Here is a 17,101-nt window from a genome sequence, read left to right on the forward strand (position 1 = left end):
AAAAAATAGCTCAACTACTCTCGCGCGTCTGTTCAAATGATTTTGGTGGATATTTTGGATATGAAACGCGTTCTTGCGCGACTCTTCCAGATAAAGTTGAATATTTTTTAAAAAGGGAAACGTAAACAGGCTTCTTTGGCCGTGCTTGATCTTGCCACTTAGGATCCCACATTCATGGAGAGCATTATAACTGCCAGTGAGACAGGTTTATGAGTTTGAAATGCAAACAAGTCAACAATCATCTAAATGAAACCCATTTTCAGTCGATCGAAGGTATAATACCAAATTCGATAAAGGGGCTGAAGTCCRTACCCAAAAGTGATTATCATATCATAATGTCAAATAGTTTGAAGGCCATACTGAAGGAAATGCTTTAATTTTCTCTACGGCTTTTTAAAAGAGTTGTCATATCGAATTATATATATGGATATATCTGGTAAAACATATTTAATATATGGTATATATATATCATAAGAAAAATTAAAAATGACTTACCGTTAAACGATTTGAAGTTGAAGCCTTCTCCATGGTTTTTTTTTTTTGGGACTGTAATTTTTTATAGAACGAGAACGCACGGTATACCGATTATTATACGTATGAAACGAAACGGACTATATTTGGGCTAAGCCTCTTTTATTCTTGAAAACACATTATTTCAACTTGCATTATTTGCCATTAAAACTTAATTTTTATTTTTAAAGGACACATTTTTAGATACACTTAGATTTTTTTTTATAAAATAATTGATTTCACTACTTTTTTACATTTTCTGTAAGCACTTCGCTTTTATGAAACTAACAACACTGGACAGCACTTGCCTTTTGCATACACGCGAACTTTACACACTCGCGAACCGAGCCGATCAGTCTCAACCGCGAACCGAACCGATCAATCGCAATTGTGAACCGAACCGATCAGTCTCAAACGCGAACCAAACCGATCAATCTCAATTGTGAACCGAACCGATCGATCTCAAACGCGAACCAAACCGATCAATCTCAAACGCGAACCGAACCGATCAATCTCAAACGCGAACCGAACCGATCGATCTCAAACGCGAACCAAACCGATCAATCTATATCGCAAACAGAAATGCATTAAAGGTTTAATAAGCAATTAACATGTTTTTCACTTTTTCCTCAAAGTCTTGGAATTTGCGAGGAGTTTTATTTTAAAAAKTCGTTTTTATATCTAATTTTATGTTTATTTCTTACTTTGTCTTAGCATTGCGCTTATATAATCTTTTATAGARCATTAAAACTATAATTGATAGCTTCAGCGTATCGCTTTCACTTACTCAGTTTTTGAAAATATACATCCATACATATATACAAATTTATGCTCACATATTGTTAACTTTGATATCTCAATTACTTCGTCCTTTTATTTCCTTACACACAACCCACAATTTCTGTTTTGAACGGTTTGCAGTTATGCTCTGCTCTCTCAAATGTCCAGCGAATGCTGTGCGAAAAACTACGTCACATTTTAAACCGAACAAAACCRACACAAATCTACTCTCATTTCACTATAAAGTTTTCCGTTTTTAATTTCAAGTCAATTATATAAGTTCAGGCTTTTATAAATTATCACCTCTATTTTTAACAAAAAGCATTTCATTGTCTAAAGAAATTTAATCACTTCTGACAAATTTTCCAAAAAGTTTATGTCTGCTCAATATTGTTTAGCAATTAACGACTAGTTATTTTATTGGAAATACTTACMAATATAAGCCCATTGCTTGTGTTGCTCCTAATTACTCACTACTAATTACCCCGTTTTGATTTTAAGTGTTTCAGCAAATTCATTTCCGCTCCTCTTGTGCGTTAGAGTTCGCTTATGTAGTTCATTTCCGTTTCCCATACACTCCGCTTCCGATTTATGTTGCTCTTTTACTTAAATCTCTTTTGTGCGTTGACATAACGCTCGCGACACGACTACAACTTGTCTAGTTGCGCAGCAKCTTCACCAAGGCAGCAGAGAGCAAAGAGCGGCCAGCGCATATTGCGAACTAAAGAGCACGWCTTATGTGCTGAACACACAGAACACAGATAGCGCGACAAAAASCATGCGACATCTGCCAAATATTAAAATACWCACMTTGTTATGAACACAGTTATGTAGTTGTGCACTTGTCTCAATAACTATGTCYTTAAGAACGTYTGTATTTTAAATYTGACAGATGTCGCTTGCAGTCTGTCGCGCTCTATGTGTTCGGAGCGTTACTCAGTAGTAGTGTTGTCAACCATCTTTCTGTGTTAAGAGCAGTAGTTTTGTTTGCGTTGCTGYAAAATATAAAAGCAGATATATTATGAGAAAATGTTGTGAAATCATCCAAATAACTAAATTATGTTTTGAAATATTACAATTTTGTGATTTTAAGGGTTTGGGGTAGGTTTGGTTAAATGGTCGTTCCAAACAGGGCTCTTATTTGGACAGCTTCTYATATTGCTGGTCATTGTGTTACCAAGAACTTCTATAAAATGGATCATAAAGAYGAAACGCTTTGAGCCGATCACAAAATTGTTGAAGCGGCTAATATCAGTCTGGGCTCTTTCCATACGTATTGTAAAGTTTGCGACCGACTGAAGCTTTTAATCTTACAACATKAATGCCTATTGGACAATGTACAGTGAGAGCTTTTACAAAGCGGTAAGACGAACTTTGCTAAAGACAAGCACTTCGTAGGATCTCGTATTCTACTTTGTCTTCGACCGACACTTGTTAAGGGTACGCGGAATCTACGTAGCTAGATAAAAGCATACGTGAAATGGAAAATTTCCGTAAGAACTTGGTTAGAATATGTTAGATAAAAGGGGTGATTTATCGTGAAGCCATGAGTAATTCCTTCAGTCCATTGTGATGCCCAGAACTCGTAGGTTTGGATCACGAAGAAGGTGGCATATCGACAAAACGTCTGCCGAAAACTGATTGAGATGGCTTCCAAACAATTCGCCAGATTCGTACAAAGCATGGTAATCGCGATGATCCGAACTAAATCTGGCAAAAGCTGGACAGTGGAGGAAGTATTTGGGTTAGGAGTGTAAGTACATCGGCTTTATAGTTTCCGACTATTCCCTTGTAGCCAAGCACTCAGACAAGTTTAATAAGGAAGTAGCTTGACGCTATAGCTTGTAAGCTCGTGAAAAAAAGGGGAAAATATAGTTTTATTTACCACTTTCCAGACCCATTTTCATGATATCTGCGTCGAAGCAATCAGAATCGATTTATGACCAAATTTTTAAATTGAATTCGCTTATGAAATTAATATTATATAAAGGAGTAGGGTGCATAAGCACAAAGCACTTATAAATCTTTCAGCAACGCAATATTGCCAACGAACAAAGGACTTTTTGTAATAAACTACAAATTATTTTAAATGCCTGACTAGCTACTGATTACAAAATGCTTGACTTTGTCTACTTGCCTGGCTGACAGGCAAAGCTACGCTGCCAAGAAAGTCCGTTTGGCGCGCCTTAAGCTTTTAGCGAACTAACACACCTCATATTGTCAATATGCTGAAATATAAATAACAAACAACAGCAACAAAATACGGACTGACATTAGATAGGGAGAAGAGTACAGGAAGTCGTTGGAATTTATGTTCATTTACCCTGTGCGAGGCAATGTCTGCAATTATGGTAAAGTATTATTTTCCAACCATATATGATGGTTAAAAGCGGGTGCTGTGTTGGGGCAAGTGAAGGAAGAAACTTACAATAACTTGGAAAAATATTTCTTTTGAAGCAGAGAATGTCTAGCTATAATTAGCGCAACCAAAGACTGCAATAGTGTTCCAAAAACTTGCTTAAAGTTTTGCCTACATTTAGGCTTGTAGTTAAAATTTTTAKAGCTGTGTAGTGAAGAGCAAAAATTTTACAAAGAACTTTAAATCAAAATTAGTAATTTACTTATATTGTGAGTTTCAGTAATGGAAAACCTTGTTTAAAATAAWAAGTGTTGCCTACATTTACGCTTGAAGTGAACATTTCTAAGAGTTCAGTTCAGAGATTTAAATCAAAATTACTCATTTGCTTATACTATGAATCATAATAACGGAAAAATATGTTAAGCAGAATAAGTGTTGCCTACCTTTGGGCTTAAAATTAAAATATTTCAGATTTATTTATGGAAAGATAGTAGTTTTATAAAGAACTTCATATCTGTGGACTTCGAGTGTAACAATTATTGTTATACTACTAATATGTTACTTATATTTAGGAGCTTGGTAACGGAAATATTTACTCGCAACAAAAATTGTTGCCTACCTTTAGGCTTACAGTGGAAATTTTTAAGAATTGTGTACGGAAATTTAAAAATTTTAAGAAAAAGCGTGAAAGTGGGCACCTCAAGTGAAGCTAAAAAAATATTCCACTCAAATCACCCGTTAAAAATGTGTGCTACAAAAGTACGCATACGAACTTTTAAACTCCTTTACAAGAGTTTCTGTGTACAACAACACATGTGTGGTGCGTATATTTGTTTTTGCAACCGATGTTGCTGTCCTGCGGCGTCTACACAATTTTAATCTCACTATTGAAATCTATCCAAGAAAATAGTTTGCATTCGCCATAAGTTATTGGCATATGTTATAATGTGCTTTGTGCTACTCACACTTACACACAGTATATGTATATGTATCTATGTTTGTGCCACAACGAGAGAAGAAGCCARACTATAAAAGCGCTATCCTGGAACCCTGCTGTTTGCAGTGTTCTGGAAATATGTTTAAATATACAAATAAACAGTTACGTTATGTGTAAGTAGTTGGATGTGTGTGTGTGTGTGGCTTTATTTATGCAAAATATTTCATTGTCATAGAACACTGTTATTTTATAAATTTATACCACTGCTAGCATCTTCCTATATGCACGAGTTCAATCAATTTCCGCTCCAAACGCTGGGCGCCTTTATAGTGGTGTGACATTGCTACGCTCCCACTCCCACTCCTTTCAACAAAGGTCTGTAGGCCCACTTTATAGATTGCCTTCATATGTATGAGCTCTGTATTGTTGGCGCAATTCGATTTGTTGTTTTAGCATAATTTCATAGGTGTATTTTCCGACAAGCATACACACTAAAGGATACATAAATATATATATATATGAAGGCACTAATATCGATATGATATGATTTTCTATACAAATATTATTATTGTTCTTGTGCTTTGCGTCGTCTGTTGTTCCAGTTTATCGCAATTGGCAAGCGTATCCGAACTACGACTACATAAAAGCTTGGTTAGTTCTGCAGTGCTGCCTCCTCCAAAACATGTTAGTAATCAATACTGCAATGAGCACATGGTACCACAAATTGTATAGATTTCGATGCTTTTGCAAATTTATTGCGCAGTTATGAGTGGCTGAGCATGGAGTGAGGCAAATATTAAGCATATATTCATCATATTCCCTTAGAGAGCTCTGGCGACAGTGGATATTAGATACGCAGTTGGATACAAGTAGGTATCCATAGTAAGGCCACAGAGTTTGTTCAAATTCRTTTTAGGCGCAAGTATTCTAAAGTATGACTGCTCCTCATGGACGTAGTAACTGAACTCGGCTCATTGGCCTACCTGCTTAATCTGATATAACCTAACCTGGATACAAGTAAGACCTTTTCCCCCCAACACTTACGCTTTGCACAAGCACAAGTAAGTGGGGTGATATTATTGACAGAATATGGCGCCCGGAGTGAGAGATAGTCTAGAATTGTTTGAGAAAATGTAGACACCAACTTGTTTTAATATAGAGTTTATAGCATCACTCGACTTGCAGCCAAGTTGGAGGCTTTCACTTGGACCATATATGGTATGGCAGCGTGAAACGTTGTATATATGCTCCCAAAAATTCAACAAGAGACCAAAACTTGCTTCAGACTTCATTAATATAATACTTGGTAGCGCTATAAATAGGGGAGCGGAAAATTTAAGCATGCAACAACAACAATATTTTTAGAAAAACAATACTATCTTTCATGATATCGTTGCATTATTCTCAATGTTACAGGCTGGACGTATATCAATAGTCAATTTGAAAAGTGTTCTTGAGGTAAAGGGGCCAAAAGAGGCTAGATTGATTTCTGAAGCACTGTTGAGGTAAAGAGGACAAAAGAGTAAACGAATTAAAGTTTGGCAAAATCGGGAGTTTAGTTCGTAGACATCAGCAGTCGATTTGGAAAGCGTCGATGAAGTAAAAAACTGATTGCTGTTTTATCAATGCGCACAACCGAATTTACAGCTCGGACAACAACCGGTAGAGCTAAATACAGCCAAATTTACAGTGTGGACAACAACCAAATTTTATTTTGCTTATTCTTTTGAATAATTACTAGAGGATCCAATTCAGAGATATGGTGGTCACTGCAAAACGGCTCTTTTAGGAGCAGCTCCCCGAGATCAGCTGTAGTTCCTTTGTAAATAAATATTTTTACGAACAGCAATTCTTAAAATACATTAAATAGGTGCCATATGTGTGCACATTTTTGGATGAATTAATTTATAAAATTTCTCCGGAAAAAATTCTGGAAAATTCGAATTTTTCGGCCTTTTCACTGTATACAACTCCTTAATAGAGCGAAGACCGGTTAATTGTTGAGAGAGTAGTAATCTCATCTAACGTTAATTGGCAAGTATGGTAGACAGTCTTTACTAACATTTAACTGGAATTCTTTAATATTTTTTAAGATGTCTGGACTCAGTCGTAGAAAGTCAATCTCCTGTTATTTGTATTTGTACAACACGTGTAATTCTTAACCGAATTCCAAAATTTCTAACTCTCTTATTGAAAAACAAAATTCTAAAGCGCTTTTAAGAAATTTAATACAATTCAAAACTATACACGGCAATTAAATTTTCTAAAATGTCTACACATTTGCATGCACAGGCAGATACAGTAACCTCTAGGCACACTAACCAAGTAAGAGCACATGAAGAGCCTGCCATATTGTTTGCTGTAGACTCTCTGCTTACATTCAATAAACTTCATTTCATTGCATATTTCAGTGCAATTCCACCAACATATGGTTATTGCACGCTACGTACATATTTATATGCCGTTGCGGTGTACTCGCTTCCTTTTGGCAGAGAAAAAATAAAATTTTTGGCATATAAATTTCTTCGTTTATAAAAATTCCGACTTGCCTGCAGTTATTCAACAAACTATCTGCTGCATAACAATTAAGTGGTACATTTGATAGCACACACACACACACGTGAATGTATGGATATGCGCAAGCATGTAGCTATGTAAATTTCTCTTTGGCAAAGTGTAGTTCTGCGCAGTTTTTCGCCGAATCCACACAATGCATGCGTCATGCCGGGGTTACTGTGCCACTTTCGTTCGCGTAGCACACAACACCTTACTGCGCATCCTTTACAGCGGTTTATTTGGGTTTGTTGGTGTGTGTGTGTGCGTGTTTTGACTTCCTCCTTGCCCGATTCCCACAGGAGTTGCTTTTATGTTTGCGCGAAATTGCTTCGTTTCAGCGTACATATGCTATAGATTGTATTGTTATTGTTATTTTGTTGTTACTACTGTTCGGCTGCGGTGCGTTTGTTGTGCGGCTGGTGCTTGTAGTATTGCTTGTACTGCTGCTATTGGCGGCCAAGCAGCGTGTCCCGTTGCCCACATATACTCGCATTCAATGGCTGGTCTTTGATATTATCAATTCTTCCGCTTGTTCGCTTTGTGTTTACTGGTAGCGACGTCCATTCTTGTGTTACGGCGCTTATTGCATGTTGCTACAGCTTTTGTTGCTACTTGCATGACATGGTTGTTGTTTTAGTTGTTCTTGTTGTTTTTGTTGTTTGCTTTATTTGTTTGTTAATCTGCTCAATATCCCGTGCAGACAGACAGGCCAATGTCTTTGGTCGGACTTGCGAGCTTCCTCAAGCGCCAACGTTTGGCTTTCGTGTGAATTATCCGAGAAAGGAAGAGCGCACATAAAGACCGAGTGTATCGTGTGTTTCTTCCAATGTCAGTACACTGTCAGCGTGTGTACCTATCTTGTCGCGTTGTTGGCTTCCGTTCAATGGCTCTTAGTTATGTTGTTTGCTGTCTACTTTTAGGCGTACGCACACTCACATTACGCACTTTTTGACAAAATAAGTAAATATACAGTAGGTATTTTATTGTTGTCTTAATGTCGGCATGTAGTTTCTGAGCACGATTTAGGGTTCAAAAATATTTGTTTTTTGGCTGCGTTAAAAACTAGTTTTCAATTAAACTAATGATTTTTGAAGGTCTCCACTTTGTTTTGCTGACCTTTCGTTGGAAACTTTTGAAATATTAAACAATTTTGGACACTTTGGCAAATTTATTGCAAAGCTGTTTAAGGTCGACTTACCATCTAACAATTTATTATATACTTATGGAGAAACAGCTGAAGGTGCAAAGGGCTCGACCTCTATAATGAAGGAATTTTCGCTAAAAAATTGTATAACGAAATAAGCTACGTGTTAGACACATACCATTAATCAATAGCTTATCTTTATAAAGCTAAGTGCTATTGCGACTGTCACTCATGCATTATATGTTTCTAACAGACCACAAGTATAAAATCGATTTGATTACTTCATTAGAATCTCATTTGTTGCTGAGGTACTGAGTAGTGGCTATGACGGCTGATGTCAAATACTGCCTCGAAAATATATAGAATGCTAAAGCAAGGTTTTTTAAATAGCACGCTTCTCTTCTTTACATCGATTTTCGTTCTTGAATAGAGAAGATTGAATCAATTGTTCCGTGATCGCCAATTCCAACGGCGAAGTCTCCATGGAGCATTGAATGGAATAGGCTTTATTGGAAGCTGGATAGCCTCAAATTGTAATTAATTTAATGTGTATGTTTTTTTTACTTCTTCCACGGATCAAGAAGTAAAGCAGAAACAGGAACGTGCTTCTGCTGTAGTAATCCGTACACGGAGGGCAACTTCAAACTAATTGTCTACCATGCAGTGTTTCAAATGGAAATTCTGGGCACAATAGCAGTACCTAGTGGACTTCAGCGCTCACCTGCAAGGTCATTAGTATTCTGGTAGATAGCCAAACGGCAGTTAAGGCTATTCTTAGCGCCAATACTAAGTCTCCCTTAAGCTGCGCCAGATTATTCAGCTCTTTCAAAGGTTATTTAAGCAATGAGCCCTTGAAGAACACCTCAGGTTTTGAAGCACGAGCAATACATGGCCAAACATAAAATTGGTAGTGTTGATGGTAGACAGAGCAAAAAGCTTCAACCTCAACTCAAAATGGTAATGGTCAGTATCATTGAAGAGGTCACACAGGGCAACTACCCTTAAGATGCTATCTTTAAAAAATAAAAATTGTAGATTCACCAGAATGCAGGGCATGCACGAGGATTATGAGAGGCTGCAACATTATCTATGCGAATGCCCAGCCTTCAACCGGATGAGAAGTAGCACATTTCAAGGCTCCCAATATACCAACTTAGGAGACTTTGAGCTGCTGAGGTAGAAAGGATTCGGTTTTTTTTTTTTTTTTTGGAGTTGCTAGAAAAGCCTTTAATTGGTAACCACTTGGAAAAGGATCGGGAGGGTTGTGGTGGAAATGTTAAGGGCTTGAAACGGTTTATCTTGATTTTCGGCAAAACTACAAGCGCTATGGAAAAAAGTTGTAGGGCAATGTTGTAGGTAATGATAAGATTTATAACTTTTGTATACAGACCTTTATCACATAACCTCAAAATTAATGTGGAAAACCTTGTTTTTTCGGTCCTCTAGTACAAAAAAATGTTTGTTTTTCATGAAATTTGGTGCAAATTTAGCAACTTTTATGCCAAATACATTTTTATATCATCTTCAAAGGCTTCTGCGCATCTATTACTAAAGTCGCTTTAAAAAAAAATTAACAAAAATTGCCTAGTATACTCAAAACGCTGCAGCGATGCCGTGATGTAGTTCAATCACTACTGCGCAGTGATAATCACAGCTAAATGTCAACAGCAATAACAAAATATAAATAAACAAAACAAAAACGAGTGCCTCTTATTAATTTTGAGAACAACAACGCTTGTTCATCATGAACACTAAGGTAATGATGTCAAGGTTATGATAGCACGTTTCGGCTTCATTTCACCGCAAAATATAAAGGCAACCAACCGAAAGGCTACATTTACCTACAAAAGTGGCTTAAAAAGCGCAAACTGGATATAGGTATAAAGCAGTGTAAGTGTTATAGTAGAGTGGCAGCCACTTGACGCCTTCAAAGACGCGGCGTGTTGGATAAAAAAATTTTTTTGTACGATGACGCTCGTGCTAACTGCTTGGTAGTTCTATAGATCGGTGGCGGGTGTCAGGCGTTGTTGTTGCGTCTGCCAAAAATTTATGACTTGGCACATTAGCGTGGCGGTACATTAGCATTAATTAGACGTGCCGAAGTAAACAAGCCGCGGCAAAGCAGCAACAACACTAACCATAATAAGGATGCTAACAAAAACATGAGCAAACACAATAACTACAAGCGGACGCATTACAAAGGCTGTGGGATGTAAGTAAAAAACAGCAAAGATTCTGATTCCAGCGCCAACTGCTTTTCAATGTCAGGCTGATTGTGTTTTAACGCTTATATTTGTACATAATTTTATCGCTCAACGCGCGAATAACTGTCAATTTAGCGACATTTCAAAGACGAAGTTGTTGTTGTTGTTGTCTTTATTATTGTCATCGTTTTTTGTTGGCTTGGTAGTCCGCCCACTTTTCGCACAACATCAAAAGCGCTGAGCTGAGATTTCTGTGGAGGCGCCGCAGCTACCCAGAGACAGTAAACACAGTTGTTGCATACACACCCAGGCTCCAAAGGGTAAATCTACACTGCTGCTTCTCGGTAGGTATGGCAGCACATAAAATTTATTTTTATGTGTTTAGTTATGTATATAGTTATTATTGGCTTGTGTGTTGGTGCAACCAAAAATGATTGCCACCCAACTTTGTCCAGCGCGAATTTTCTGCTGTTTTTTCTGTGCCAAATGTGTTTACTACAGACATACATATTTACATATGCACACACACATATATATACATACTAAACATACGTAGGCACGTGTTTCCCGTCCCCGTGGTGTGTGCTCTTCAGTGGAACCCCTTTTATCTGTCTGAAATCTTCAATATCCTTTCACAATTGACTTTAGTACTTTTGTAACGTTGTCATACGCATACCTATAAACTACATACATCTACATGTATGTGTTGGTGGCTCCACTTATTTTTACCCTCACCGTTAAGCGCGCTGCTCCCTCGTCGTATCATTTTGGGGCGCATGCAGCCCTCATTAATATATGTATGTATGCCCTGCGCGGATGTAAACCCGACACGCGTTTGTCTCTCAGCCACCTTCGTCACCAAACTTTCGTGCGTAGGTGTTGTTGTTTTGCTGTACGCAATCCCCTTAGCCGCTTCTTCATAATTTCTTATTTTTGTTTGCTTCAAAAAATTTTATTTTATTTAATCTTTAATTCCATATTATTACATTTCTTCTGCGTTATCTGCGAAATTCCATCCCCGACTTGGCTTAATTTCACAGCACTTGTAGGCACATGCTTCGCCACTCGTGTCTTCTACATGAAATTATTGTGCAGGAATTTTTATGTTTCATAAGTTTAATTTAACGTAAATTATTTTCGCCTTATCTCTCAACATTGCTTCCCTTACTTGCCCCTTACATAGCCTCAGTTATCTACCTAATAATCGCTTAACGGCCACATTTATCCTCTAACACATTGATACCTATGAGTGGGAACAAATTCCTTAAGCTTCTTTATTTGGCTGTTTTTTTTTTTTTTGTTTTTTTTTGTTTTTGTGAGGAGTTCGTTTTCTAATAAACAATCGAATCATTTTTATAGTGCCATAAAACAATGCATCAAAAAGTAAAAAGCTTTGCCATTTCCCAGACTTGTTTTGATTTTTTGGAGAGCAGTGCTTTCAATTCAATAAACCGTAGCAAATATCTGTTATTAATTCATATTATGAGAAGTTGGGAATACAATTTTTATAATTCAAGAAACTGAATAATCCTATTTAACTTAAAGCTGCTCCGTCACCTACAACTCTTAGATGTTTTCATAAGGAAAGTAACAACACTTTAAACAATGAAAACTAAGAAGATTGATGGTTGGAATATAAATATTTTTGGACGTATTGAAATTCTGAATCAGCTCGAAATTAATGTTAATAAATCAGACTATATACTCCCAAAATTGGATTTAAAGTTGGAGAAGCTTTTTAGTAGATGAGGAGCCTTCTACCTCAATCGATACCGACGGTGCCAATATGGAATGCGCTGTAGTCACAGGGCTATACTATGAGGATATTGATATTCCGTCGTCCATTAAACTGAGCTAGCGTCTTCCAAGCGGAAAGAGTAGGCATGGAGTTGGTCTCTGGAGTTCTACTGAACAACTACGGGAAAGTACAGGAAGCGACCACTTACTCGTATATAGATATCCAAGCGGCACTAACAGCCTTGTTGTCACCAGAGATCAATTTCAGCTTGGTAAACAAATGTATGAAGGCTCTAAACTCACTAGCAGGTCAACTTCACTTGTTCATAATTTCAGTGTCTAGAAAGATTTTCGACAGCACAAAAGCAAACAGTTAGCTAACGCATGAATTTTTCTAGCTAAATCTGAGATAAAGACACTAGCGTGAAATATATGGCTTTCTACAAATAAATGCAGGATAGCGAAACACATATGGTCAAATTATGACAAGACATAAGCAAAAGACTTATCACATAGGTCCAGGAAAAGTATATACATAAAATAGGAGTGCCATATAACAACAGTTGCCGTAGCTGCAACCTCGAAGATAGCAAGGAAACAATTCAGCAATTCTTCTGTGAGGTCCCAGCACTATTACAAACCAAACATAAAACTCATGGAATCCATCAGATACCAACACTTGAGTGTCTATATACAAGAAGCATTAATAGTTTCAATGAGAACACTAAATGGTCTGATATTTTAGTAGCGCATGCTTCATATTTTCGCACTATTTTTATCGCATACAGTAACTTAAAATATTCATTTTGGCAAAAAAAAAAAAGGAAGTAAATGGCAGGCACTTCCGCGGGATTATTTTTTTGCAATTTTCAACGCAGATTAACTCAGGAGCAGTGCATTTAAAAAATTAATCAAGAACCAGTGTTTGTCGATGGTAAGGTGACTTTAATCGGAAGTCAACGTTTTTTTACACTTCAGAAGTCGCCTGATGCGTTCAGAACGTTTGTTTTGGAGATACCTCAATCAGAAAGGCAAAATTGTCTGGACGATTATTTCAAGCGCTTGTAAAATTGTATAGACTTGAATTTTAAAAAATTCGTTTAGGGAAATATTTTTGATTTCCTAAACCATCGCGTTATTCTAAAAATAATCAAATGAGTAGAGTAGAATAACTTCTTAGGGGTTAGTTCTTATTTTTGACTAATTATTTCATGAAAATCTTAAATAAAAATTGTTGGTTGGCTGAAATATGTTGATTCCAAAAACACTTCCGCGATTTAACAGCTCTCAGCCAAGATAAAACTAATATTAAAGTTTAAATGGTTACAAGGAAGAGAGGCGCTGTCCTCTCAAAAGAACCAATCAAAGTATTTAGTGAAGTGAAATTAAAATAGATTATTTCCGCAGAAATGAGAGGGAGCTAAGTACAATGGATAAGCAGAGATCAACGACAGGTTCGCCGTTTTGTCAACACCTTCCGATGACTACTAATAAAGGACAACCCGCTGCGAACTATAAAAGTTGTCATGTTCATACTTTTCTATAGTTTACTGTTAAACATGAATTTATAGACGCGAGCAAGGCAGTACAAAGAAAACAAAAGCATGAAATGTGCGACTAATGGGAAGAAGAAAGTCGATGCGTATAATTTATAAAGCATTTTTGGTGAGAGCTTTGCGTGTGCTAACGGTATACAGGGCAAAGGAGCTACAATTCAACAGAAGAACTATTTTTATACACATATATTTATTTTCATGCAACTGTATGTGTATTTTTATTGTTGCTGACACTTTATTAATAACTTGTATAGCGACTTTTGTGGGCGACAGGCGGTGCAACAACAAAAAAAATTACTTGCTATTTAAGTAATTTTATGCTTTAGCGTTAAACAGTTTTATGGCATGTCGTGTTGTTGGCGGAAGCGCCAAGTTGTCGCTGCCGCCATACGCTATCGTCAACAGCAGCCGCCACAGCATGCAGTCCTTGAACGCAGCCGAACACACCAATATCCCGCTGAGCGTCGAGACATTGCCAACTTTATTTTGCAAAAATGAAATTGTTTGCGCCTTAACCCTCCAACACTACCATTTACACTATCTTATTCCCCATTTCGAATATTGTTTGTTATGATTTGATATTCTTACTGACTTTTTTATATTTTTCGAACAATATTTCTCTAATTCTAAAACCAAAACTACAGCAACTCTATAAAATATTTTTTCGAATTTTTTTCCCTTCTTTTATATGCAAATTGTGGGCGTGTCTCTACCGCTTACACCCACAATTATCAATTCATTAACGCTGCGCTGCGCTCTTCTTTCTATCTGCGTATCCTTTTCTTCTAAATTTTCCCACCAACTCCTTTCACTTGCAGACATTGCTGGCTTGAATGCCTTTTGTGCTGCCTGCTGGCTTGGACGCTGCTTCGTTTCGCATGCACACAGCGCTGATCGCCACACATTAGTGCCGTTAATAGCCTCAAAGTCACTTCATTTGTCTGCCATGCATGCCAATGCCATAATGAGTGTGTGTGGGTGTATGTGTGTGTTCGAGCACATACAGCGTTTTGACGCCGCAGCGCATGCCAGCCAATACAAAGTCAATCGTTGCCGACTGATGACTCGACTGCTGCTTGGATAGTGGTGGCGGCTGATGTGTCTGCTGTCCGAGCATGCCAACGCAGTCGTCAAGCTGCCAATTGCATGTCAAACATATGTTCAGCAGACATTACGAAGTGTTGTTGTATGCCGAAAACAAAAAAAAAATATTTTACTCGACTTTTGAAAAACAAACCGGGTTTGGTTTGACTTTAGATATTCGGACAATGACAATGTAGCCTTTTGCGATAGCCAAAATCATCAGGATTTTAGAATAATAGTCTTGACTCGTAGCTTGACAAAAATAATAAATAAAAGAGTCAGTACGAAAACATGAAGACTTTGTTAAAACCAGAACTTTCAAAAAGTAGATTAAAAGAATTTAATTTAACGACCTAGGCTTAGCGCTACGAAGAGAATATTTTAACTAATTATGCTCAAGTAGCAGATTACAGAGAGCAAAAGAATTGTGAATATATTTCTCAAGACTGAACAGCATATTTCACGAAATTTTATATTTAGATGACAGAAATGAAAGTTCCAAAAAACCTTATGAGGCATACTGTAAAAAAGAAAAAGGTTGAAAGAGTTTACAGAAAATCTATTTTTTACTGATCCTCGGGGAATTTATAGTTATTTTATTATTATATGAAAGACACTGATTGATTTCATAGCCAAGCCGAAACAATACAAAGCACTACAATAATTATTTAATACAAATACCCTAAAGAACAAGTCACTCACAGCTACAATAAAAATGTGCACCCCCAGCACAATAAACACAGCAACCAAAGGTGTAAAAACTACATTTTTGTATTTCATTTAATTTGTACGTATGTAGTATTTTGTAATTTCAAGAGTGCAACAAATGTTTACAACACAAAGGAATCTCGGCCATAAATTGAGGAGCAATGAAATATCATACACACACATGCCAATATGATTACTCAGTTATATAACTAGACATGAACCTCTTTATATGCAGGAATTTGGGCACTTTAGTACCATAATTGTACTAACAAATTATTTACGTAGGATATCACTGTTGCAGCGAGCGGCTAGAAGCTCGTAAAATGTGGCTAACACACTGAACGTACCGCTCGGACCTCATTTGTTGGCATATTCTCATAAAAGGATGGTATAATTACCGCGGTGAGGTTAGACATGCGAGCTATTCTTACATTAATTTGTTGATTTGTAGCACTGAGTGCGTGTGTGTTTCCTCGACTGGATACCTTTTTTTGAATGACGACTAGGGTGCGGTTTTTCTATGCGGGTTATGCAGTAAAGTCCGAGTCACGAGTCCGGGTAATGAGCCTTCAAGTTGCATTAATTTGTGCGGTCATTAAAGTGGGTAGTTATGAGAAGGATCAAATTAAACCGCAGACAGGAATTAAAAATGAAATTTGTTAGTGTTTCTGCACGCAATGGGAATAAAAATGACGAATGAGCGGACAACTGGCTATGCAACTACAACAAAGGTAATGAGAGCTTATAAAGAGCCGGCGCAATTTATATATCCCAATTACGGCTCACTTTTTGAAAGTAATTTTAATGAAATAAACGACAATTTCTCTACTTTGAAAGTTATGTCCCAAAACAATGTGTTTAAAGTCGATATTTTCACAAATACCTTGGAGGATCTCTTAGGCAACAGTTAAAAATCTTATCATGTATTCTAGATGTCCGCCATTCGGATATTTGTGCCAGGTCCCAAGTTTGATTTGGACAACTTGCAGATTTATTCAATGTCTTAGTATTAGAAGGTCTAAAATTCTAGGTTCCAAATAAACTTCATGTATAGAACTATAGAACTGTTATTATTTTGAGTACAGAGGCGAGAGCGATTGCGTCTTTAGGAGGCTGAAATTTGGCAGGCTGAAATAAGGAAGTAAAATATATTTAACAATTGTTTCAGCGGCCGCCGCTTTTCCTTTCCCTTACTTTGGGCCCAAACCATTTAAGTTGAGTGAGATTGTTACTGGAATCGGCCTATTAACCTAACCTAACCTAACCTGAAAAGTCCCAATAGTCGAGAGATAAAACTATTTGATACAAGATTTTATATGGAGATTTGACGAACTCAGTTTAGCTCAAGGACGGGCAAACAATTAATAAATAAGAATTCAAAGCAGAGACGCATCTGTGATTCCGTGGATACACATTCATCGCCGAACTTGGCACTTTCATCGCACCAAACTATGATTTCTGGCATTAGTGTAGAATGACTTTTGATATGCATATATATTTATATGTGCGCAAATGGCCGGCACCGAA

The 17,101-nt window shown here is 37.1% G+C and overlaps 1 long non-coding RNA gene across 1 annotated transcript in view; it reads right to left on the reverse strand.

Annotated features, from left to right (window-relative positions):
• Positions 1–2,132: 2,132 nt before the first annotated feature.
• LOC108968907 overlaps positions 2,133–17,101 on the reverse strand; it is a 111,725-nt gene continuing 96,756 nt past the window's right edge. Inside the window, exon 4 of the long non-coding RNA XR_001993360.1 lies at positions 2,133–2,285. This is a non-coding gene — a long non-coding RNA (uncharacterized LOC108968907). The remainder of the gene's footprint in view (positions 2,286–17,101) is intronic.

This window comes from Bactrocera latifrons, unplaced genomic scaffold (assembly GCF_001853355.1).
Source record: "Bactrocera latifrons isolate USDA-ARS-PBARC rearing strain unplaced genomic scaffold, ASM185335v1 scaffold_231, whole genome shotgun sequence".
Lineage (NCBI taxonomy): Eukaryota > Metazoa > Arthropoda > Insecta > Diptera > Tephritidae > Bactrocera > Bactrocera latifrons.